The sequence below is a fragment of the Lithobates pipiens genome, unplaced genomic scaffold (assembly GCF_037356315.1).
Source record: "Lithobates pipiens isolate NorthernLeopardFrog02 unplaced genomic scaffold, aLitPip1_a1.2 Scaffold_18, whole genome shotgun sequence".
Lineage (NCBI taxonomy): Eukaryota > Metazoa > Chordata > Amphibia > Anura > Ranidae > Lithobates > Lithobates pipiens.
In genome coordinates this window covers 478577116-478600989 of record NW_027507758.1, presented here as the reverse complement: position 1 = coordinate 478600989, position 23874 = coordinate 478577116, and the positions used below count along the sequence as shown (strand labels likewise).

Below are 23874 nucleotides of genomic sequence, written 5' to 3'. Positions count from 1 at the left end.
GTTTTCCTTTCCGGCTAAATGCATAGACATAAAAATGTCACTCGTCATTGTCATTCCTTCACACCAGCACATGGTACCCCAGAATTGTCATCAAGGTTAGGCAGAAAAGGCCGAAATAGCTCAGTTGGGAGAGCGTTAGACTGAAGATCTAAAGGTCCCTGGTTCGATCCCGGGTTTCGGCAACTGTACCTGCTCCTTTTGGTGTACCGCTTTCTGACAAGAAAAGGAAGACCAAGCAGGAGTTTGAGAAAGTTGTTTAGAGCAGACTAAGGTCTGGGGCTCAGCAGAAACGCAATTGTGCAACATCCCGCAGTTTATGCTTTTCTCAGCCAATGTGCAAGGACAAGTCAAAATATCCCTTCTTCTTCATAGGACATTTGTACACCAACGCATAGTTCTGCAGAGCCTTGGGAAGAAAAGTCCAGCATGTTTCATTTTCACCTGCAATATACCAATGAAAGCCGTGGGAACAAGACCTAGCCGCATTTGAAAGAAAAATGACTTTTTTGATGTGTAGTCCTTAGAAACGGAAAGTAAAAATCAGGGGAGAAACTGAAAACTATGCTGGAAATCTAGGAAGTTGTGGAAATAGATGGCCAGCAGACAGGCATCAATCACAACATGAAAGGAGATTTTTGAACCGAGCTTGTCAAAAATAACTATTGTTTTTACTGTGGGTACAATGCTGATGTTATCAAATAAAAGTGGATGCTGTGACTATAAACCTCCTTTAAGGGCTCAATGACCCCTTCGAGTCGACGCACGGTGCCACGTGTCTCCTGGACAAACGCTTTCTAAAGTGCCGAAATGGCTCAGTTGGGAGAGCGTTAGACTGAAGATCTAAAGGTCCCTGGTTCGATCCATGGTTTTGTGCAATTGTTGTATTCTGAACAGGGATAACTCTACCTTTGATTATATGACTTTACCATGAATTAGGCCAGTGCGTGTTTGATTCTTTTCGCTTCTCATGTGCCTGTTGCCCTAACAGGGTGGTTGCTTAGTTTCACCTGGAACAAAGTAAAGTATCTTGCTGCCTGTTTTCCTTTCCGGCTAAATGCATAGACATAAAAATGTCACTCGTCATTATCATTCCTTCACACCAGCACATGGTACCCCAGAATTGTCATCAAGTTTAGGCAGAAAAGGCCGAAATAGCTCAGTTGGGAGAGCGTTAGACTGAAGATCTAAAGGTCCCTGGTTCGATCCCGGGTTTCGGCAACTGTACCTGCTCCTTTTGGTGTACCGCTTTCTGACAAGAAAAGGAAGACCAAGCAGGAGTTTGAGAAAGTTGTTTAGAGCAGACTAAGGTCTGGGGCTCAGCAGAAACGCAATTGTGCAACATCCCGCAGTTTATGCTTTTCTCAGCCAATGTGCAAGGACAAGTCAAAATATCCCTTCTTCTTCATAGGACATTTGTACACCAACGCATAGTTCTGCAGAGCCTTGGGAAGAAAAGTCCAGCATGTTTCATTTTCACCTGCAATATACCAATGAAAGCCGTGGGAACAAGACCTAGCCGCATTTGAAAGAAAAATGACTTTTTTGATGTGTAGTCCTTAGAAACGGAAAGTAAAAATCAGGGGAGAAACTGAAAACTATGCTGGAAATCTAGGAAGTTGTGGAAATAGATGGCCAGCAGACAGGCATCAATCACAACATGAAAGGAGATTTTTTAATCCGAGCTTGTCAAAAATAACTATTGTTTTTACTGTGGGTACAATGCTGATGTTATCAAATAAAAGTGGATGCTGTGACTATAGACCTCCTTTAAGGGCTCAATGACCCCTTCGAGTCGACGCACGGTGCCACGTGTCTCCTGGACAAACGCTTTCTAAAGTGCCGAAATAGCTCAGTTGGGAGAGCGTTAGACTGAAGATCTAAAGGTCCCTGGTTCGATCCCGGGTTTCGGCAATTGTTGTATCCTGAACAGGGATTACCCTACCTTTGATTATATGACTTTCCCATGAATTAGGCCAGTGCGTGTTTGATTCTTTCGCTTCTCATGTGCCTGTTGCCCTAACAGGGTGGTTGCTTAGTTTCACCTGGAACAAAATAAAGTATCTTGCTGCCTGTTTTCCTTTCCGGCTAAATGCATAGACATAAAAATGTCACTCGTCATTGTCATTCCTTCACACCAGCACATGGTACCCCAGAATTGTCATCAAGGTTAGGCAGAAAAGGCCGAAATAGCTCAGTTGGGAGAGCGTTAGACTGAAGATCTAAAGGTCCCGGGTTCGATCCCGGGTTTCGGCAACTGTACCTGCTCCTTTTGGTGTACCGCTTTCTGACAAGAAAAGGAAGACCAAGCAGGAGTTTGAGAAAGTTGTTTAGAGCAGACTAAGGTCTGGGGCTCAGCAGAAACGCAATTGTGCAACATCCCGCAGTTTATGCTTTTCTCAGCCAATGTGCAAGGACAAGTCAAAATATCCCTTCTTCTTCATAGGACATTTGTACACCAACGCATAGTTCTGCAGAGCCTTGGGAAGAAAAGTCCAGCATGTTTCATTTTCACCTGCAATATACCAATGAAAGCCGTGGGAACAAGACCTAGCCGCATTTGAAAGAAAAATGACTTTTTTGATGTGTAGTCCTTAGAAACGGAAAGTAAAAATCAGGGGAGAAACTGAAAACTATGCTGGAAATCTAGGAAGTTGTGGAAATAGATGGCCAGCAGACAGGCATCAATCACAACATGAAAGGAGATTTTTGAACCGAGCTTGTCAAAAATAACTATTGTTTTTACTGTGGGTACAATGCTGATGTTATCAAATAAAAGTGGATGCTGTGACTATAAACCTCCTTTAAGGGCTCAATGACCCCTTCGAGTCGACGCACGGTGCCACGTGTCTCCTGGACAAACGCTTTCTAAAGTGCCGAAATAGCTCAGTTGGGAGAGCGTTAGACTGAAGATCTAAAGGTCCCTGGTTCGATCCTGGGTTTCGGCAATTGTTGTATCCTGAACAGGGATTACCCTACCTTTGATTATATGACTAACCCATGAATTAGGCCAGTGCGTTTTTGATTCTTTCGCTTCTCATGTGCCTGTTGCCCTAACAGGGTGGTTGTTTAGTTTCACCTGGAACAAAGTAAAGTATCTTGCTGCCTGTTTTCCTTTCCAGCTAAATGCATAGACATAAAAATGTCACTCGTCATTGTCATTCCTTCACACCAGCACATGGTACCCCAGAATTGTCATCAAGGTTAGGCAGAAAAGGCCGAAATAGCTCAGTTGGGAGAGCGTTAGACTGAAGATCTAAAGGTCCCTGGTTCGATCCTGGCTTTCGGCAACTGTACCTGCTCCTTTTGGTGTACCGCTTTCTGACAAGAAAAGGAAGACCAAGCAGGAGTTTGAGAAAGTTGTTTAGAGCAGACTAAGGTCTGGGGCTCAGCAGAAACGCAATTGTGCAACATCCCGCAGTTTATGCTTTTCTCAGCCAATGTGCAAGGACAAGTCAAAATATCCCTTCTTCTTCATAGGACATTTGTACACCAACGCATAGTTCTGCAGAGCCTTGGGAAGAAAAGTCCAGCATGTTTCATTTTCACCTGCAATATACCAATGAAAGCCGTGGGAACAAGACCTAGCCGCATTTGAAAGAAAAATGACTTTTTTGATGTGTAGTCCTTAGAAACGGAAAGTAAAAATCAGGGGAGAAACTGAAAACTATGCTGGAAATCTAGGAAGTTGTGGAAATAGATGGCCAGCAGACAGGCATCAATCACAACATGAAAGGAGATTTTTGAACCGAGCTTGTCAAAAATAACTATTGTTTTTACTGTGGGTACAATGCTGATGTTATCAAATAAAAGTGGATGTTGTGACTATAAACCTCCGTTAAGGGCTCAATGACCCCTTCGAGTCGACGCACGGTGCCACGTGTCTCCTGGACAAACGCTTTCTAAAGTGCCGAAATAGCTCAGTTGGGAGAGCGTTAGACTGAAGATCTAAAGGTCCCTGGTTCGATCCTGGGTTTCGGCAATTGTTGTATCCTGAACAGGGATTACCCTACCTTTGATTATATGACTTTCCCATGAATTAGGCCAGTGCGTGTTTGATTCTTTCGCTTCTCATGTGCCTGTTGCCCTAACAGGGTGGTTGCTTAGTTTCACCTGGAACAAAGTAAAGTATCTTGCTGCCTGTTTTCCTTTCCGGCTAAATGCATAGACATAAAAATGTCACTCGTCATTGTCATTCCTTCACACCAGCACATGGTACCCCAGAATTGTCATCAAGGTTAGGCAGAAAAGGCCGAAATAGCTCAGTTGGGAGAGCGTTAGACTGAAGATCTAAAGGTCCCTGGTTCGATCCCGGGTTTCGGCAACTGTACCTGCTCCTTTTGGTGTACCGCTTTCTGACAAGAAAAGGAAGACCAAGCAGGAGTTTGAGAAAGTTGTTTAGAGCAGACTAAGGTCTGGGGCTCAGCAGAAACGCAATTGTGCAACATCCCGCAGTTTATGCTTTTCTCAGCCAATGTGCAAGGACAAGTCAAAATATCCCTTCTTCTTCATAGGACATTTGTACACCAACGCATAGTTCTGCAGAGCCTTGGGAAGAAAAGTCCAGCATGTTTCATTTTCACCTGCAATATACCAATGAAAGCCGTGGGAACAAGACCTAGCCGCATTTGAAAGAAAAATGACTTTTTTGATGTGTAGTCCTTAGAAACGGAAAGTAAAAATCAGGGGAGAAACTGAAAACTATGCTGGAAATCTAGGAAGTTGTGGAAATAGATGGCCAGCAGACAGGCATCAATCACAACATGAAAGGAGATTTTTGAACCGAGCTTGTCAAAAATAACTATTGTTTTTACTGTGGGTACAATGCTGATGTTATCAAATAAAAGTGGATGCTGTGACTATAAACCTCCTTTAAGGGCTCAATGACCCCTTCGAGTCGACGCACGGTGCCACGTGTCTCCTGGACAAACGCTTTCTAAAGTGCCGAAATGGCTCAGTCGGGAGAGCGTTAGACTGAAGATCTAAAGGTCCCTGGTTCGATCCATGGTTTTGTGCAATTGTTGTATTCTGAACAGGGATAACTCTACCTTTGATTATATGACTTTACCATGAATTAGGCCAGTGCGTGTTTGATTCTTTTCGCTTCTCATGTGCCTGTTGCCCTAACAGGGTGGTTGCTTAGTTTCACCTGGAACAAAGTAAAGTATCTTGCTGCCTGTTTTCCTTTCCGGCTAAATGCATAGACATAAAAATGTCACTCGTCATTGTCATTCCTTCACACCAGCACATGGTACCCCAGAATTGTCATCAAGTTTAGGCAGAAAAGGCCGAAATAGCTCAGTTGGGAGAGCGTTAGACTGAAGATCTAAAGGTCCCTGGTTCGATCCCGGGTTTCGGCAACTGTACCTGCTCCTTTTGGTGTACCGCTTTCTGACAAGAAAAGGAAGACCAAGCAGGAGTTTGAGAAAGTTGTTTAGAGCAGACTAAGGTCTGGGGCTCAGCAGAAACGCAATTGTGCAACATCCCGCAGTTTATGCTTTTCTCAGCCAATGTGCAAGGACAAGTCAAAATATCCCTTCTTCTTCATAGGACATTTGTACACCAACGCATAGTTCTGCAGAGCCTTGGGAAGAAAAGTCCAGCATGTTTCATTTTCACCTGCAATATACCAATGAAAGCCGTGGGAACAAGACCTAGCCGCATTTGAAAGAAAAATGACTTTTTTGATGTGTAGTCCTTAGAAACGGAAAGTAAAAATCAGGGGAGAAACTGAAAACTATGCTGGAAATCTAGGAAGTTGTGGAAATAGATGGCCAGCAGACAGGCATCAATCACAACATGAAAGGAGATTGTTTAATCCGAGCTTGTCAAAAATAACTATTGTTTTTACTGTGGGTACAATGCTGATGTTATCAAATAAAAGTGGATGCTGTGACTATAGACCTCCTTTAAGGGCTCAATGACCCCTTCGAGTCGACGCACGGTGCCACGTGTCTCCTGGACAAATGCTTTCTAAAGTGCCGAAATAGCTCAGTTGGGAGAGCGTTAGACTGAAGATCTAAAGGTCCCTGGTTCGATCCTGGGTTTCGGCAATTGTTGTATCCTGAACAGGGATTACCCTACCTTTGATTATATGACTTTCCCATGAATTAGGCCAGTGCGTGTTTGATTCTTTCGCTTCTCATGTGCCTGTTGCCCTAACAGGGTGGTTGCTTAGTTTCACCTGGAACAAAGTAAAGTATCTTGCTGCCTGTTTTCCTTTCCGGCTAAATGCATAGACATAAAAATGTCACTCGTCATTGTCATTCCTTCACACCAGCACATGGTACCCCAGAATTGTCATCAAGATTAGGCAGAAAAGGCCGAAATAGCTCAGTTGGGAGAGCGTTAGACTGAAAATCTAAAGGTCCCTGGTTCGATCCCGGGTTTCGGCAACTGTACCTGCTCCTTTTGGTGTACCGCTTTCTGACAAGAAAAGGAAGACCAAGCAGGAGTTTGAGAAAGTTGTTTAGAGCAGACTAAGGTCTGGGGCTCAGCAGAAACGCAATTGTGCAACATCCCGCAGTTTATGCTTTTCTCAGCCAATGTGCAAGGACAAGTCAAAATATCCCTTCTTCTTCATAGGACATTTGTACACCAACGCATAGTTCTGCAGAGCCTTGGGAAGAAAAGTCCAGCATGTTTCATTTTCACCTGCAATATACCAATGAAAGCCGTGGGAACAAGACCTAGCCGCATTTGAAAGAAAAATGACTTTTTTGATGTGTAGTCCTTAGAAACGGAAAGTAAAAATCAGGGGAGAAACTGAAAACTATGCTGGAAATCTAGGAAGTTGTGGAAATAGATGGCCAGCAGACAGGCATCAATCACAACATGAAAGGAGATTTTTTAATCCGAGCTTGTCAAAAATAACTATTGTTTTTACTGTGGGTACAATGCTGATGTTATCAAATAAAAGTGGATGCTGTGACTATAGACCTCCTTTAAGGGCTCAATGACCCCTTCGAGTCGACGCACGGTGCCACGTGTCTCCTGGACAAACGCTTTCTAAAGTGCCGAAATAGCTCAGTTGGGAGAGCGTTAGACTGAAGATCTAAAGGTCCCTGGTTCAATCCCGGGTTTCGGCAATTGTTGTATCCTGAACAGGGATTACCCTACCTTTGATTATATGACTTTCCCATGAATTAGGCCAGTGCGTGTTTGATTCTTTCGCTTCTCATGTGCCTGTTGCCCTAACAGGGTGGTTGCTTAGTTTCACCTGGAACAAAATAAAGTATCTTGCTGCCTGTTTTCCTTTCCGGCTAAATGCATAGACATAAAAATGTCACTCGTCATTGTCATTCCTTCACACCAGCACATGGTACCCCAGAATTGTCATCAAGGTTAGGCAGAAAAGGCCGAAATAGCTCAGTTGGGAGAGCGTTAGACTGAAGATCTAAAGGTCCCTGGTTCGATCCCGGGTTTCGGCAACTGTACCTGCTCCTTTTGGTGTACCGCTTTCTGACAAGAAAAGGAAGACCAAGCAGGAGTTTGAGAAAGTTGTTTAGAGCAGACTAAGGTCTGGGGCTCAGCAGAAACGCAATTGTGCAACATCCCGCAGTTTATGCTTTTCTCAGCCAATGTGCAAGGACAAGTCAAAATATCCCTTCTTCTTCATAGGACATTTGTACACCAACGCATAGTTCTGCAGAGCCTTGGGAAGAAAAGTCCAGCATGTTTCATTTTCACCTGCAATATACCAATGAAAGCCGTGGGAACAAGACCTAGCCGCATTTGAAAGAAAAATGACTTTTTTGATGTGTAGTCCTTAGAAACGGAAAGTAAAAATCAGGGGAGAAACTGAAAACTATGCTGGAAATCTAGGAAGTTGTGGAAATAGATGGCCAGCAGACAGGCATCAATCACAACATGAAAGGAGATTTTTGAACCGAGCTTGTCAAAAATAACTATTGTTTTTACTGTGGGTACAATGCTGATGTTATCAAATAAAAGTGGATGCTGTGACTATAAACCTCCTTTAAGGGCTCAATGACCCCTTCGAGTCGACGCACGGTGCCACGTGTCTCCTGGACAAACGCTTTCTAAAGTGCCGAAATAGCTCAGTTGGGAGAGCGTTAGACTGAAGATCTAAAGGTCCCTGGTTTGATCCTGGGTTTCGGCAATTGTTGTATCCTGAACAGGGATTACCCTACCTTTGATTATATGACTAACCCATGAATTAGGCCAGTGCGTTTTTGATTCTTTCGCTTCTCATGTGCCTGTTGCCCTAACAGGGTGGTTGTTTAGTTTCACCTGGAACAAAGTAAAGTATCTTGCTGCCTGTTTTCCTTTCCAGCTAAATGCATAGACATAAAAATGTCACTCGTCATTGTCATTCCTTCACACCAGCACATGGTACCCCAGAATTGTCATCAAGGTTAGGCAGAAAAGGCCGAAATAGCTCAGTTGGGAGAGCGTTAGACTGAAGATCTAAAGGTCCCTGGTTCGATCCCGGGTTTCGGCAACTGTACCTGCTCCTTTTGGTGTACCGCTTTCTGACAAGAAAAGGAAGACCAAGCAGGAGTTTGAGAAAGTTGTTTAGAGCAGACTAAGGTCTGGGGCTCAGCAGAAACGCAATTGTGCAACATCCCGCAGTTTATGCTTTTCTCAGCCAATGTGCAAGGACAAGTCAAAATATCCCTTCTTCTTCATAGGACATTTGTACACCAACGCATAGTTCTGCAGAGCCTTGGGAAGAAAAGTCCAGCATGTTTCATTTTCACCTGCAATATACCAATGAAAGCCGTGGGAACAAGACCTAGCCGCATTTGAAAGAAAAATGACTTTTTTGATGTGTAGTCCTTAGAAACGGAAAGTAAAAATCAGGGGAGAAACTGAAAACTATGCTGGAAATCTAGGAAGTTGTGGAAATAGATGGCCAGCAGACAGGCATCAATCACAACATGAAAGGAGATTGTTTAATCCGAGCTTGTCAAAAATAACTATTGTTTTTACTGTGGGTACAATGCTGATGTTATCAAATAAAAGTGGATGCTGTGACTATAGACCTCCTTTAAGGGCTCAATGACCCCTTCGAGTCGACGCACGGTGCCACGTGTCTCCTGGACAAATGCTTTCTAAAGTGCCGAAATAGCTCAGTTGGGAGAGCGTTAGACTGAAGATCTAAAGGTCCCTGGTTCGATCCTGGGTTTCGGCAATTGTTGTATCCTGAACAGGGATTACCCTATCTTTGATTATATGACTTTCCCATGAATTAGGCCAGTGCGTGTTTGATTCTTTCGCTTCTCATGTGCCTGTTGCCCTAACAGGGTGGTTGCTTAGTTTCACCTGGAACAAAGTAAAGTATCTTGCTGCCTGTTTTCCTTTCCGGCTAAATGCATAGACATAAAAATGTCACTCGTCATTGTCATTCCTTCACACCAGCACATGGTACCCCAGAATTGTCATCAAGGTTAGGCAGAAAAGGCCGAAATAGCTCAGTTGGGAGAGCGTTAGACTGAAGATCTAAAGGTCCCTGGTTCGATCCCGGGTTTCGGCAACTGTACCTGCTCCTTTTGGTGTACCGCTTTCTGACAAGAAAAGGAAGACCAAGCAGGAGTTTGAGAAAGTTGTTTAGAGCAGACTAAGGTCTGGGGCTCAGCAGAAACGCAATTGTGCAACATCCCGCAGTTTATGCTTTTCTCAGCCAATGTGCAAGGACAAGTCAAAATATCCCTTCTTCTTCATAGGACATTTGTACACCAACGCATAGTTCTGCAGAGCCTTGGGAAGAAAAGTCCAGCATGTTTCATTTTCACCTGCAATATACCAATGAAAGCCGTGGGAACAAGACCTAGCCGCATTTGAAAGAAAAATGACTTTTTTGATGTGTAGTCCTTAGAAACGGAAAGTAAAAATCAGGGGAGAAACTGAAAACTATGCTGGAAATCTAGGAAGTTGTGGAAATAGATGGCCAGCAGACAGGCATCAATCACAACATGAAAGGAGATTTTTTAATCCGAGCTTGTCAAAAATAACTATTGTTTTTACTGTGGGTACAATGCTGATGTTATCAAATAAAAGTGGATGCTGTGACTATAGACCTCCTTTAAGGGCTCAATGACCCCTTCGAGTCGACGCACGGTGCCACGTGTCTCCTGGACAAATGCTTTCTAAAGTGCCGAAATAGCTCAGTTGGGAGAGCATTAGACTGAAGATCTAAAGGTCCCTGGTTCAATCCCGGGTTTCGGCAATTGTTGTATCCTGAACAGGGATTACCCTACCTTTGATTATATGACTTTCCCATGAATTAGGCCAGTGCGTGTTTGATTCTTTCGCTTCTCATGTGCCTGTTGCCCTAACAGGGTGGTTGCTTAGTTTCACCTGGAACAAAGTAAAGTATCTTGCTGCCTGTTTTCCTTTCCGGCTAAATGCATAGACATAAAAATGTCACTCGTCATTGTCATTCCTTCACACCAGCACATGGTACCCCAGAATTGTTATCAAGGTTAGGCAGAAAAGGCCGAAATAGCTCAGTTGGGAGAGCGTTAGACTGAAGATCTAAAGGTCCCTGGTTCGATCCCGGGTTTCGGCAACTGTACCTGCTCCTTTTGGTGTACCGCTTTCTGACAAGAAAAGGAAGACCAAGCAGGAGTTTGAGAAAGTTGTTTAGAGCAGACTAAGGTCTGGGGCTCAGCAGAAACGCAATTGTGCAACATCCCGCAGTTTATGCTTTTCTCAGCCAATGTGCAAGGACAAGTCAAAATATCCCTTCTTCTTCATAGGACATTTGTACACCAACGCATAGTTCTGCAGAGCCTTGGGAAGAAAAGTCCAGCATGTTTCATTTTCACCTGCAATATACCAATGAAAGCCGTGGGAACAAGACCTAGCCGCATTTGAAAGAAAAATGACTTTTTTGATGTGTAGTCCTTAGAAACGGAAAGTAAAAATCAGGGGAGAAACTGAAAACTATGCTGGAAATCTAGGAAGTTGTGGAAATAGATGGCCAGCAGACAGGCATCAATCACAACATGAAAGGAGATTTTTGAACCGAGCTTGTCAAAAATAACTATTGTTTTTACTGTGGGTACAATGCTGATGTTATCAAATAAAAGTGGATGCTGTGACTATAAACCTCCTTTAAGGGCTCAATGACCCCTTCGAGTCGACGCACGGTGCCACGTGTCTCCTGGACAAACGCTTTCTAAAGTGCCGAAATAGCTCAGTTGGGAGAGCGTTAGACTGAAGATCTAAAGGTCCCTGGTTCGATCCCGGGTTTCGGCAATTGTTGTATCCTGAACAGGGATTACCCTACCTTTGATTATATGACTTTCCCATGAATTAGGCCAGTGCGTGTTTGATTCTTTCGCTTCTCATGTGCCTGTTGCCCTAACAGGGTGGTTGCTTAGTTTCACCTGGAACAAAGTAAAGTATCTTGCTGCCTGTTTTCCTTTCCGGCTAAATGCATAGACATAAAAATGTCACTCGTCATTGTCATTCCTTCACACCAGCACATGGTACCCCAGAATTGTTATCAAGGTTAGGCAGAAAAGGCCGAAATAGCTCAGTTGGGAGAGCGTTAGACTGAAGATCTAAAGGTCCCTGGTTCGATCCCGGGTTTCGGCAACTGTACCTGCTCCTTTTGGTGTACCGCTTTCTAACAAGAAAAGGAAGACCAAGCAGGAGTTTGAGAAAGTTGTTTAGAGCAGACTAAGGTCTGGGGCTCAGCAGAAACGCAATTGTGCAACATCCCGCAGTTTATGCTTTTCTCAGCCAATGTGCAAGGACAAGTCAAAATATCCCTTCTTCTTCATAGGACATTTGTACACCAACGCATAGTTCTGCAGAGCCTTGGGAAGAAAAGTCCAGCATGTTTCATTTTCACCTGCAATATACCAATGAAAGCCGTGGGAACAAGACCTAGCCGCATTTGAAAGAAAAATGACTTTTTTGATGTGTAGTCCTTAGAAACGGAAAGTAAAAATCAGGGGAGAAACTGAAAACTATGCTGGAAATCTAGGAAGTTGTGGAAATAGATGGCCAGCAGACAGGCATCAATCACAACATGAAAGGAGATTTTTGAACCGAGCTTGTCAAAAATAACTATTGTTTTTACTGTGGGTACAATGCTGATGTTATCAAATAAAAGTGGATGCTGTGACTATAAACCTCCTTTAAGGGCTCAATGACCCCTTCGAGTCGACGCACGGTGCCACGTGTCTCCTGGACAAACGCTTTCTAAAGTGCCGAAATAGCTCAGTTGGGAGAGCGTTAGACTGAAGATCTAAAGGTCCCTGGTTCGATCCCGGGTTTCGGCAATTGTTGTATCCTGAACAGGGATTACCCTACCTTTGATTATATGACTTTCCCATGAATTAGGCCAGTGCGTGTTTGATTCTTTCGCTTCTCATGTGCCTGTTGCCCTAACAGGGTGGTTGCTTAGTTTCACCTGGAACAAAATAAAGTATCTTGCTGCCTGTTTTCCTTTCCGGCTAAATGCATAGACATAAAAATGTCACTCGTCATTGTCATTCCTTCACACCAGCACATGGTACCCCAGAATTGTCATCAAGGTTAGGCAGAAAAGGCCGAAATAGCTCAGTTGGGAGAGCGTTAGACTGAAGATCTAAAGGTCCCTGGTTCGATCCCGGGTTTTGGCAACTGTACCTGCTCCTTTTGGTGTACCGCTTTCTGACAAGAAAAGGAAGACCAAGCAGGAGTTTGAGAAAGTTGTTTAGAGCAGACTAAGGTCTGGGGCTCAGCAGAAACGCAATTGTGCAACATCCCGCAGTTTATGCTTTTCTCAGCCAATGTGCAAGGACAAGTCAAAATATCCCTTCTTCTTCATAGGACATTTGTACACCAACGCATAGTTCTGCAGAGCCTTGGGAAGAAAAGTCCAGCATGTTTCATTTTCACCTGCAATATACCAATGAAAGCCGTGGGAACAAGACCTAGCCGCATTTGAAAGAAAAATGACTTTTTTGATGTGTAGTCCTTAGAAACGGAAAGTAAAAATCAGGGGAGAAACTGAAAACTATGCTGGAAATCTAGGAAGTTGTGGAAATAGATGGCCAGCAGACAGGCATCAATCACAACATGAAAGGAGATTTTTGAACCGAGCTTGTCAAAAATAACTATTGTTTTTACTGTGGGTACAATGCTGATGTTATCAAATAAAAGTGGATGCTGTGACTATAAACCTCCTTTAAGGGCTCAATGACCCCTTCGAGTCGACGCACGGTGCCACGTGTCTCCTGGACAAACGCTTTCTAAAGTGCCGAAATAGCTCAGTTGGGAGAGCGTTAGACTGAAGATCTAAAGGTCCCTGGTTCGATCCTGGGTTTCGGCAATTGTTGTATCCTGAACAGGGATTACCCTACCTTTGATCATATGACTTTCCCATGAATTAGGCCAGTGCGTGTTTGATTCTTTCGCTTCTCATGTGCCTGTTGCCCTAACAGGGTGGTTGCTTAGTTTCACCTGGAACAAAATAAAGTATCTTGCTGCCTGTTTTCCTTTCCGGCTAAATGCATAGACATAAAAATGTCACTCGTCATTGTCATTCCTTCACACCAGCACATGGTACCCCAGAATTGTCATCAAGGTTAGGCAGAAAAGGCCGAAATAGCTCAGTTGGGAGAGTGTTAGACTGAAGATCTAAAGGTCCCGGGTTCGATCCCGGGTTTCGGCAACTGTACCTGCTCCTTTTGGTGTACCGCTTTCTGACAAGAAAAGGAAGACCAAGCAGGAGTTTGAGAAAGTTGTTTAGAGCAGACTAAGGTCTGGGGCTCAGCAGAAACGCAATTGTGCAACATCCCGCAGTTTATGCTTTTCTCAGCCAATGTGCAAGGACAAGTCAAAATATCCCTTCTTCTTCATAGGACATTTGTACACCAACGCATAGTTCTGCAGAGCCTTGGGAAGAAAAGTCCAGCATGTTTCATTTTCACCTGCAATATACCAATGAAAGCCGTGGGAACAAGACCTAGCCGCATTTGAAAGAAAAATGACTTTTTTGATGTGTAGTCCTTAGAAACGGAAAGTAAAAATCAGGGGAGAAACTGAAAACTATGCTGGAAATCTAGGAAGTTGTGGAAATAGATGGCCAGCAGACAGGCATCAATCACAACATGAAAGGAGATTTTTGAACCGAGCTTGTCAAAAATAACTATTGTTTTTACTGTGGGTACAATGCTGATGTTATCAAATAAAAGTGGATGCTGTGACTATAAACCTCCTTTAAGGGCTCAATGACCCCTTCGAGTCGACGCACGGTGCCACGTGTCTCCTGGACAAACGCTTTCTAAAGTGCCGAAATAGCTCAGTTGGGAGAGCGTTAGACTGAAGATCTAAAGGTCCCTGGTTCGATCCTGGGTTTCGGCAATTGTTGTATCCTGAACAGGGATTACCCTACCTTTGATTATATGACTAACCCATGAATTAGGCCAGTGCGTTTTTGATTCTTTCGCTTCTCATGTGCCTGTTGCCCTAACAGGGTGGTTGTTTAGTTTCACCTGGAACAAAGTAAAGTATCTTGCTGCCTGTTTTCCTTTCCGGCTAAATGCATAGACATAAAAATGTCACTCGTCATTGTCATTCCTTCACACCAGCACATGGTACCCCAGAATTGTCATCAAGGTTAGGCAGAAAAGGCCGAAATAGCTCAGTTGGGAGAGCGTTAGACTGAAGATCTAAAGGTCCCTGGTTCGATCCCGGGTTTCGGCAACTGTACCTGCTCCTTTTGGTGTACCGCTTTCTGACAAGAAAAGGAAGACCAAGCAGGAGTTTGAGAAAGTTGTTTAGAGCAGACTAAGGTCTGGGGCTCAGCAGAAACGCAATTGTGCAACATCCCGCAGTTTATGCTTTTCTCAGCCAATGTGCAAGGACAAGTCAAAATATCCCTTCTTCTTCATAGGACATTTGTACACCAACGCATAGTTCTGCAGAGCCTTGGGAAGAAAAGTCCAGCATGTTTCATTTTCACCTGCAATATACCAATGAAAGCCGTGGGAACAAGACCTAGCCGCATTTGAAAGAAAAATGACTTTTTTGATGTGTAGTCCTTAGAAACGGAAAGTAAAAATCAGGGGAGAAACTGAAAACTATGCTGGAAATCTAGGAAGTTGTGGAAATAGATGGCCAGCAGACAGGCATCAATCACAACATGAAAGGAGATTTTTGAACCGAGCTTGTCAAAAATAACTATTGTTTTTACTGTGGGTACAATGCTGATGTTATCAAATAAAAGTGGATGCTGTGACTATAAACCTCCTTTAAGGGCTCAATGACCCCTTCGAGTCGACGCACGGTGCCACGTGTCTCCTGGACAAACGCTTTCTAAAGTGCCGAAATGGCTCAGTTGGGAGAGCGTTAGACTGAAGATCTAAAGGTCCCTGGTTCGATCCATGGTTTTGTGCAATTGTTGTATTCTGAACAGGGATAACTCTACCTTTGATTATATGACTTTACCATGAATTAGGCCAGTGCGTGTTTGATTCTTTCGCTTCTCATGTGCCTGTTGCCCTAACAGGGTGGTTGCTTAGTTTCACCTGGAACAAAGTAAAGTATCTTGCTGCCTGTTTTCCTTTCCGGCTAAATGCATAGACATAAAAATGTCACTCGTCATTGTCATTCCTTCACACCAGCACATGGTACCCCAGAATTGTCATCAAGATTAGGCAGAAAAGGCCGAAATAGCTCAGTTGGGAGAGCGTTAGACTTAAGCTCTAAAGGTTCCTGGTTCGATCCCGGGTTTCGGCAACTGTACCTGCTCCTTTTGGTGTACCGCTTTCTGACAAGAAAAGGAAGACCAAGCAGGAGTTTGAGAAAGTTGTTTAGAGCAGACTAAGGTCTGGGGCTCAGCAGAAACGCAATTGTGCAACATCCCGCAGTTTATGCTTTTCTCAGCCAATGTGCAAGGACAAGTCAAAATATCCCTTCTTCTTCATAGGACATTTGTACACCAACGCATAGTTCTGCAGAGCCTTGGGAAGAAAAGTCCAGCATGTTTCATTTTCACCTGCAATATACCAATGAAAGCCGTGGGAACAAGACCTAGCCGCATTTGAAAGAAAAATGACTTTTTTGATGTGTAGTCCTTAGAAACGGAAAGTAAAAATCAGGGGAGAAACTGAAAACTATGCTGGAAATCTAGGAAGTTGTGGAAATAGATGGCCAGCAGACAGGCATCAATCACAACATGAAAGGAGATTTTTTAATCCGAGCTTGTCAAAAATAACTATTGTTTTTACTGTGGGTACAATGCTGATGTTATCAAATAAAAGTGGATGCTGTGACTATAGACCTCCTTTAAGGGCTCAATGACCCCTTCGAGTCGACGCACGGTGCCACGTGTCTCCTGGACAAACGCTTTCTAAAGTGCCGAAATAGCTCAGTTGGGAGAGCGTTAGACTGAAGATCTAAAGGTCCCTGGTTCGATCCCGGGTTTCGGCAATTGTTGTATCCTGAACAGGGATTACCCTACCTTTGATTATATGACTTTCCCATGAATTAGGCCAGTGCGTGTTTGATTCTTTCGCTTCTCATGTGCCTGTTGCCCTAACAGGGTGGTTGCTTAGTTTCACCTGGAACAAAATAAAGTATCTTGCTGCCTGTTTTCCTTTCCGGCTAAATGCATAGACATAAAAATGTCACTCGTCATTGTCATTCCTTCACACCAGCACATGGTACCCCAGAATTGTCATCAAGGTTAGGCAGAAAAGGCCGAAATAGCTCAGTTGGGAGAGCGTTAGACTGAAGATCTAAAGGTCCCTGGTTCGATCCCGGGTTTCGGCAACTGTACCTGCTCCTTTTGGTGTACCGCTTTCTGACAAGAAAAGGAAGACCAAGCAGGAGTTTGAGAAAGTTGTTTAGAGCAGACTAAGGTCTGGGGCTCAGCAGAAACGCAATTGTGCAACATCCCGCAGTTTATGCTTTTCTCAGCCAATGTGCAAGGACAAGTCAAAATATCCCTTCTTCTTCATAGGACATTTGTACACCAACGCATAGTTCTGCAGAGCCTTGGGAAGAAAAGTCCAGCATGTTTCATTTTCACCTGCAATATACCAATGAAAGCCGTGGGAACAAGACCTAGCCGCATTTGAAAGAAAAATGACTTTTTTGATGTGTAGTCCTTAGAAACGGAAAGTAAAAATCAGGGGAGAAACTGAAAACTATGCTGGAAATCTAGGAAGTTGTGGAAATAGATGGCCAGCAGACAGGCATCAATCACAACATGAAAGGAGATTTTTGAACCGAGCTTGTCAAAAATAACTATTGTTTTTACTGTGGGTACAATGCTGATGTTATCAAATAAAAGTGGATGCTGTGACTATAAACCTCCTTTAAGGGCTCAATGACCCCTTCGAGTCGACGCACGGTGCCACGTGTCTCCTGGACAAACGCTTTCTAAAGTGCCGAAATAGCTCAGTTGGGAGAGCGTTAGACTGAAGATCTAAAGGTCCCTGGTTCGATCCTGGGTTTCGGCAATTGTTGTATCCTGAACAGGGATTACCCTACCTTTGATTATATGACTAACCCATGAATTAGGCCAGTGCGTTTTTGATTCTTTCGCTTCTCATGTGCCTGTTGCCCTAACAGGGTGGTTGTTTAGTTTCACCTGGAACAAAGTAAAGTATCTTGCTGCCTGTTTTCCTTTCCGGCTAAATGCATAGACATAAAAATGTCACTCGTCATTGTCATTCCTTCACACCAGCACATGGTACCCCAGAATTGTCATCAAGGTTAGGCAGAAAAGGCCGAAATAGCTCAGTTGGGAGAGCGTTAGACTGAAGATCTAAAGGTCCCTGGTTCGATCCCGGGTTTCGGCAACTGTACCTGCTCCTTTTGGTGTACCGCTTTCTGACAAGAAAAGGAAGACCAAGCAGGAGTTTGAGAAAGTTGTTTAGAGCAGACTAAGGTCTGGGGCTCAGCAGAAACGCAATTGTGCAACATCCCGCAGTTTATGCTTTTCTCAGCCAATGTGCAAGGACAAGTCAAAATATCCCTTCTTCTTCATAGGACATTTGTACACCAACGCATAGTTCTGCAGAGCCTTGGGAAGAAAAGTCCAGCATGTTTCATTTTCACCTGCAATATACCAATGAAAGCCGTGGGAACAAGACCTAGCCGCATTTGAAAGAAAAATGACTTTTTTGATGTGTAGTCCTTAGAAACGGAAAGTAAAAATCAGGGGAGAAACTGAAAACTATGCTGGAAATCTAGGAAGTTGTGGAAATAGATGGCCAGCAGACAGGCATCAATCACAACATGAAAGGAGATTTTTGAACCGAGCTTGTCAAAAATAACTATTGTTTTTACTGTGGGTACAATGCTGATGTTATCAAATAAAAGTGGATGCTGTGACTATAAACCTCCTTTAAGGGCTCAATGACCCCTTCGAGTCGACGCACGGTGCCACGTGTCTCCTGGACAAACGCTTTCTAAAGTGCCGAAATGGCTCAGTTGGGAGAGCGTTAGACTGAAGATCTAAAGGTCCCTGGTTCGATCCATGGTTTTGTGCAATTGTTGTATTCTGAACAGGGATAACTCTACCTTTGATTATATGACTTTACCATGAATTAGGCCAGTGCGTGTTTGATTCTTTTCGCTTCTCATGTGCCTGTTGCCCTAACAGGGTGGTTGCTTAGTTTCACCTGGAACAAAGTAAAGTATCTTGCTGCCTGTTTTCCTTTCCGGCTAAATGCATAGACATAAAAATGTCACTCGTCATTGTCATTCCTTCACACCAGCACATGGTACCCCAGAATTGTCATCAAGTTTAGGCAGAAAAGGCCGAAATAGCTCAGTTGGGAGAGTGTTAGACTGAAGATCTAAAGGTCCCTGGTTCGATCCCGGGTTTCGGCAACTGTACCTGCTCCTTTTGGTGTACCGCTTTCTGACAAGAAAAGGAAGACCAAGCAGGAGTTTGAGAAAGTTGTTTAGAGCAGACTAAGGTCTGGGGCTCAGCAGAAACGCAATTGTGCAACATCCCGCAGTTTATGCTTTTCTCAGCCAATGTGCAAGGACAAGTCAAAATATCCCTTCTTCTTCATAGGACATTTGTACACCAACGCATAGTTCTGCAGAGCCTTGGGAAGAAAAGTCCAGCATGTTTCATTTTCACCTGCAATATACCAATGAAAGCCGTGGGAACAAGACCTAGCCGCATTTGAAAGAAAAATGACTTTTTTGATGTGTAGTCCTTAGAAACGGAAAGTAAAAATCAGGGGAGAAACTGAAAACTATGCTGGAAATCTAGGAAGTTGTGGAAATAGATGGCCAGCAGACAGGCATCAATCACAACATGAAAGGAGATTTTTGAACCGAGCTTGTCAAAAATAACTATTGTTTTTACTGTGGGTACAATGCTGATGTTATCAAATAAAAGTGGATGCTGTGACTATAAACCTCCTTTAAGGGCTCAATGACCCCTTCGAGTCGACGCACGGTGCCACGTGTCTCCTGGACAAACGCTTTCTAAAGTGCCGAAATGGCTCAGTTGGGAGAGCGTTAGACTGAAGATCTAAAGGTCCCTGGTTCGATCCATGGTTTTGTGCAATTGTTGTATTCTGAACAGGGATAACTCTACCTTTGATTATATGACTTTACCATGAATTAGGCCAGTGCGTGTTTGATTCTTTCGCTTCTCATGTGCCTGTTGCCCTAACAGGGTGGTTGCTTAGTTTCACCTGGAACAAAGTAAAGTATCTTGCTGCCTGTTTTCCTTTCCGGCTAAATGCATAGACATAAAAATGTCACTCGTCATTGTCATTCCTTCACACCAGCACATGGTACCCCAGAATTGTCATCAAGGTTAGGCAGAAAAGGCCGAAATAGCTCAGTTGGGAGAGCGTTAGACTGAAGATCTAAAGGTCCCTGGTTCGATCCCGGGTTTCGGCAACTGTACCTGCTCCTTTTGGTGTACCGCTTTCTGACAAGAAAAGGAAGACCAAGCAGGAGTTTGAGAAAGTTGTTTAGAGCAGACTAAGGTCTGGGGCTCAGCAGAAACGCAATTGTGCAACATCCCGCAGTTTATGCTTTTCTCAGCCAATGTGCAAGGACAAGTCAAAATATCCCTTCTTCTTCATAGGACATTTGTACACCAACGCATAGTTCTGCAGAGCCTTGGGAAGAAAAGTCCAGCATGTTTCATTTTCACCTGCAATATACCAATGAAAGCCGTGGGAACAAGACCTAGCCGCATTTGAAAGAAAAATGACTTTTTTGATGTGTAGTCCTTAGAAACGGAAAGTAAAAATCAGGGGAGAAACTGAAAACTATGCTGGAAATCTAGGAAGTTGTGGAAATAGATGGCCAGCAGACAGGCATCAATCACAACATGAAAGGAGATTTTTGAACCGAGCTTGTCAAAAATAACTATTGTTTTTACTGTGGGTACAATGCTGATGTTATCAAATAAAAGTGGATGCTGTGACTATAAACCTCCTTTAAGGGCTCAATGACCCCTTCGAGTCGACGCACGGTGCCACGTGTCTCCTGGACAAACGCTTTCTAAAGTGCCGAAATGGCTCAGTTGGGAGAGCGTTAGACTGAAGATCTAAAGGTCCCTGGTTCGATCCATGGTTTCGTGCAATTGTTGTATTCTGAACAGGGATAACTCTACCTTTGATTATATGACTTTACCATGAATTAGGCCAGTGCGTGTTTGATTCTTTCGCTTCTCATGTGCCTGTTGCCCTAACAGGGTGGTTGCTTAGTTTCACCTGGAACAAAGTAAAGTATCTTGCTGCCTGTTTTCCTTTCCGGCTAAATGCATAGACATAAAAATGTCACTCGTCATTGTCATTCCTTCACACCAGCACATGGTACCCCAGAATTGTCATCAAGATTAGGCAGAAAAGGCCGAAATAGCTCAGTTGGGAGAGCGTTAGACTGAAGATCTAAAGGTCCCTGGTTCGATCCCGGGTTTCGGCAACTGTACCTGCTCCTTTTGGTGTACCGCTTTCTGACAAGAAAAGGTGGTGTACCGCTTTCTGACAAGAAAAGGAAGACCAAGCAGGAGTTTGAGAAAGTTGTTTAGAGCAGACTAAGGTCTGGGGCTCAGCAGAAACGCAATTGTGCAACATCCCGCAGTTTATGCTTTTCTCAGCCAATGTGCAAGGACAAGTCAAAATATCCCTTCTTCTTCATAGGACATTTGTACACCAACGCATAGTTCTGCAGAGCCTTGGGAAGAAAAGTCCAGCATGTTTCATTTTCACCTGCAATATACCAATGAAAGCCGTGGGAACAAGACCTAGCCGCATTTGAAAGAAAAATGACTTTTTTGATGTGTAGTCCTTAGAAACGGAAAGTAAAAATCAGGGGAGAAACTGAAAACTATGCTGGAAATCTAGGAAGTTGTGGAAATAGATGGCCAGCAGACAGGCATCAATCACAACATGAAAGGAGATTTTTGAACCGAGCTTGTCAAAAATAACTATTGTTTTTACTGTGGGTACAATGCTGATGTTATCAAATAAAAGTGGATGCTGTGACTATAAACCTCCTTTAAGGGCTCAATGACCCCTTCGAGTCGACGCACGGTGCCACGTGTCTCCTGGACAAACGCTTTCTAAAGTGCCGAAATAGCTCAGTTGGGAGAGCGTTAGACTGAAGATCTAAAGGTCCCTGGTTCGATCCCGGGTTTCGGCAATTGTTGTATCCTGAACAGGGATTACCCTACCTTTGATTATATGACTTTCCCATGAATTAGGCCAGTGCGTGTTTGATTCTTTCGCTTCTCATGTGCCTGTTGCCCTAACAGGGTGGTTGCTTAGTTTCACCTGGAACAAAGTAAAGTATCTTGCTGCCTGTTTTCCTTTCCGGCTAAATGCATAGACATAAAAATGTCACTCGTCATTGTCATTCCTTCACACCAGCACATGGTACCCCAGAATTGTCATCAAGATTAGGCAGAAAAGGCCGAAATAGCTCAGTTGGGAGAGCGTTAGACTGAAGATCTAAAGGTCCCTGGTTCGATCCCGGGTTTCGGCAACTGTACCTGCTCCTTTTGGTGTACCGCTTTCTGACAACAAAAGGAAGACCAAGCAGGAGTTTGAGAAAGTTGTTTAGAGCAGACTAAGGTCTGGGGCTCAGCAGAAACGCAATTGTGCAACATCCCGCAGTTTATGCTTTTCTCAGCCAATGTGCAAGGACAAGTCAAAATATCCCTTCTTCTTCATAGGACATTTGTACACCAACGCATAGTTCTGCAGAGCCTTGGGAAGAAAAGTCCAGCATGTTTCATTTTCACCTGCAATATACCAATGAAAGCCGTGGGAACAAGACCTAGCCGCATTTGAAAGAAAAATGACTTTTTTGATGTGTAGTCCTTAGAAACGGAAAGTAAAAATCAGGGGAGAAACTGAAAACTATGCTGGAAATCTAGGAAGTTGTGGAAATAGATGGCCAGCAGACAGGCATCAATCACAACATGAAAGGAGATTGTTTAATCCGAGCTTGTCAAAAATAACTATTGTTTTTACTGTGGGTACAATGCTGATGTTATCAAATAAAAGTGGATGTTGTGACTATAAACCTCCGTTAAGGGCTCAATGACCCCTTCGAGTCGACGCACGGTGCCACGTGTCTCCTGGACAAACGCTTTCTAAAGTGCCGAAATAGCTCAGTTGGGAGAGCGTTAGACTGAAGATCTAAAGGTCCCTGGTTCGATCCTGGGTTTCGGCAATTGTTGTATCCTGAACAGGGATTACCCTACCTTTGATTATATGACTTTCCCATGAATTAGGCCAGTGCGTGTTTGATTCTTTCGCTTCTCATGTGCCTGTTGCCCTAACAGGGTGGTTGCTTAGTTTCACCTGGAACAAAGTAAAGTATCTTGCTGCCTGTTTTCCTTTCCGGCTAAATGCATAGACATAAAAATGTCACTCGTCATTGTCATTCCTTCACACCAGCACATGGTACCCCAGAATTGTCATCAAGGTTAGGCAGAAAAGGCCGAAATAGCTCAGTTGGGAGAGCATTAGACTGAAGATCTAAAGGTCCCTGGTTCGATCCCGGGTTTCGGCAACTGTACCTGCTCCTTTTGGTGTACCGCTTTCTGACAAGAAAAGGAAGACCAAGCAGGAGTTTGAGAAAGTTGTTTAGAGCAGACTAAGGTCTGGGGCTCAGCAGAAACGCAATTGTGCAACATCCCGCAGTTTATGCTTTTCTCAGCCAATGTGCAAGGACAAGTCAAAATATCCCTTCTTCTTCATAGGACATTTGTACACCAACGCATAGTTCTGCAGAGCCTTGGGAAGAAAAGTCCAGCATGTTTCATTTTCACCTGCAATATACCAATGAAAGCCGTGGGAACAAGACCTAGCCGCATTTGAAAGAAAAATGACTTTTTTGATGTGTAGTCCTTAGAAACGGAAAGTAAAAATCAGGGGAGAAACTGAAAACTATGCTGGAAATCTAGGAAGTTGTGGAAATAGATGGCCAGCAGACAGGCATCAATCACAACATGAAAGGAGATTTTTGAACCGAGCTTGTCAAAAATAACTATTGTTTTTACTGTGGGTACAATGCTGATGTTATCAAATAAAAGTGGATGCTGTGACTATAAACCTCCTTTAAGGGCTCAATGACCCCTTCGAGTCGACGCACGGTGCCACGTGTCTCCTGGACAAACGCTTTCTAAAGTGCCGAAATGGCTCAGTTGGGAGAGCGTTAAACTGAAGATCTAAAGGTCCCTGGTTCGATCCATGGTTTCGTGCAATTGTTGTATTCTGAACAGGGATAACTCTACCTTTGATTATATGACTTTACCATGAATTAGGCCAGTGCGTGTTTGATTCTTTCGCTTCTCATGTGCCTGTTGCCCTAACAGGGTGGTTGCTTAGTTTCACCTGGAACAAAGTAAAGTATCTTGCTGCCTGTTTTCCTTTCCGGCTAAATGCATAGACATAAAAATGTCACTCGTCA

General features: G+C 43.7%; 22 non-coding genes across 22 annotated transcripts; all 22 read left to right on the top strand.

Annotated features, from left to right (window-relative positions):
• The first annotated feature begins 109 nt into the window (after positions 1-109).
• Positions 110-182, top strand: TRNAF-GAA (transfer RNA phenylalanine (anticodon GAA)). The gene has a single exon. It is a non-coding gene; the product is annotated as a tRNA-Phe (tRNA).
• Positions 183-1145: 963 nt separating this feature from the next.
• TRNAF-GAA (transfer RNA phenylalanine (anticodon GAA)) lies at positions 1146-1218 on the top strand. The gene has a single exon. It is a non-coding gene; the product is annotated as a tRNA-Phe (tRNA).
• A 620-nt stretch (positions 1219-1838) lies between these two features.
• Positions 1839-1911, top strand: TRNAF-GAA (transfer RNA phenylalanine (anticodon GAA)). Its single transcript has one exon. It is a non-coding gene; the product is annotated as a tRNA-Phe (tRNA).
• A 2337-nt stretch (positions 1912-4248) lies between these two features.
• On the top strand, positions 4249-4321 carry TRNAF-GAA (transfer RNA phenylalanine (anticodon GAA)). Its single transcript has one exon. It is a non-coding gene; the product is annotated as a tRNA-Phe (tRNA).
• Positions 4322-5284: 963 nt separating this feature from the next.
• Positions 5285-5357, top strand: TRNAF-GAA (transfer RNA phenylalanine (anticodon GAA)). The gene has a single exon. It is a non-coding gene; the product is annotated as a tRNA-Phe (tRNA).
• A 962-nt stretch (positions 5358-6319) lies between these two features.
• On the top strand, positions 6320-6392 carry TRNAF-GAA (transfer RNA phenylalanine (anticodon GAA)). Its single transcript has one exon. It is a non-coding gene; the product is annotated as a tRNA-Phe (tRNA).
• Positions 6393-7354: 962 nt separating this feature from the next.
• TRNAF-GAA (transfer RNA phenylalanine (anticodon GAA)) lies at positions 7355-7427 on the top strand. Its single transcript has one exon. It is a non-coding gene; the product is annotated as a tRNA-Phe (tRNA).
• A 961-nt stretch (positions 7428-8388) lies between these two features.
• TRNAF-GAA (transfer RNA phenylalanine (anticodon GAA)) lies at positions 8389-8461 on the top strand. Its single transcript has one exon. It is a non-coding gene; the product is annotated as a tRNA-Phe (tRNA).
• A 962-nt stretch (positions 8462-9423) lies between these two features.
• TRNAF-GAA (transfer RNA phenylalanine (anticodon GAA)) lies at positions 9424-9496 on the top strand. Its single transcript has one exon. It is a non-coding gene; the product is annotated as a tRNA-Phe (tRNA).
• Positions 9497-10458: 962 nt separating this feature from the next.
• Positions 10459-10531, top strand: TRNAF-GAA (transfer RNA phenylalanine (anticodon GAA)). The gene has a single exon. It is a non-coding gene; the product is annotated as a tRNA-Phe (tRNA).
• Positions 10532-11150: 619 nt separating this feature from the next.
• Positions 11151-11223, top strand: TRNAF-GAA (transfer RNA phenylalanine (anticodon GAA)). Its single transcript has one exon. It is a non-coding gene; the product is annotated as a tRNA-Phe (tRNA).
• Positions 11224-11492: 269 nt separating this feature from the next.
• Positions 11493-11565, top strand: TRNAF-GAA (transfer RNA phenylalanine (anticodon GAA)). Its single transcript has one exon. It is a non-coding gene; the product is annotated as a tRNA-Phe (tRNA).
• Positions 11566-12184: 619 nt separating this feature from the next.
• TRNAF-GAA (transfer RNA phenylalanine (anticodon GAA)) lies at positions 12185-12257 on the top strand. Its single transcript has one exon. It is a non-coding gene; the product is annotated as a tRNA-Phe (tRNA).
• A 2337-nt stretch (positions 12258-14594) lies between these two features.
• Positions 14595-14667, top strand: TRNAF-GAA (transfer RNA phenylalanine (anticodon GAA)). Its single transcript has one exon. It is a non-coding gene; the product is annotated as a tRNA-Phe (tRNA).
• Positions 14668-15629: 962 nt separating this feature from the next.
• Positions 15630-15702, top strand: TRNAL-UAA (transfer RNA leucine (anticodon UAA)). The gene has a single exon. It is a non-coding gene; the product is annotated as a tRNA-Leu (tRNA).
• Positions 15703-16322: 620 nt separating this feature from the next.
• TRNAF-GAA (transfer RNA phenylalanine (anticodon GAA)) lies at positions 16323-16395 on the top strand. Its single transcript has one exon. It is a non-coding gene; the product is annotated as a tRNA-Phe (tRNA).
• Positions 16396-16664: 269 nt separating this feature from the next.
• TRNAF-GAA (transfer RNA phenylalanine (anticodon GAA)) lies at positions 16665-16737 on the top strand. Its single transcript has one exon. It is a non-coding gene; the product is annotated as a tRNA-Phe (tRNA).
• Positions 16738-17698: 961 nt separating this feature from the next.
• TRNAF-GAA (transfer RNA phenylalanine (anticodon GAA)) lies at positions 17699-17771 on the top strand. Its single transcript has one exon. It is a non-coding gene; the product is annotated as a tRNA-Phe (tRNA).
• Positions 17772-19769: 1998 nt separating this feature from the next.
• On the top strand, positions 19770-19842 carry TRNAF-GAA (transfer RNA phenylalanine (anticodon GAA)). The gene has a single exon. It is a non-coding gene; the product is annotated as a tRNA-Phe (tRNA).
• Positions 19843-20804: 962 nt separating this feature from the next.
• On the top strand, positions 20805-20877 carry TRNAF-GAA (transfer RNA phenylalanine (anticodon GAA)). The gene has a single exon. It is a non-coding gene; the product is annotated as a tRNA-Phe (tRNA).
• Positions 20878-21524: 647 nt separating this feature from the next.
• Positions 21525-21597, top strand: TRNAF-GAA (transfer RNA phenylalanine (anticodon GAA)). The gene has a single exon. It is a non-coding gene; the product is annotated as a tRNA-Phe (tRNA).
• Positions 21598-21866: 269 nt separating this feature from the next.
• Positions 21867-21939, top strand: TRNAF-GAA (transfer RNA phenylalanine (anticodon GAA)). The gene has a single exon. It is a non-coding gene; the product is annotated as a tRNA-Phe (tRNA).
• Positions 21940-23874: the final 1935 nt, after the last annotated feature.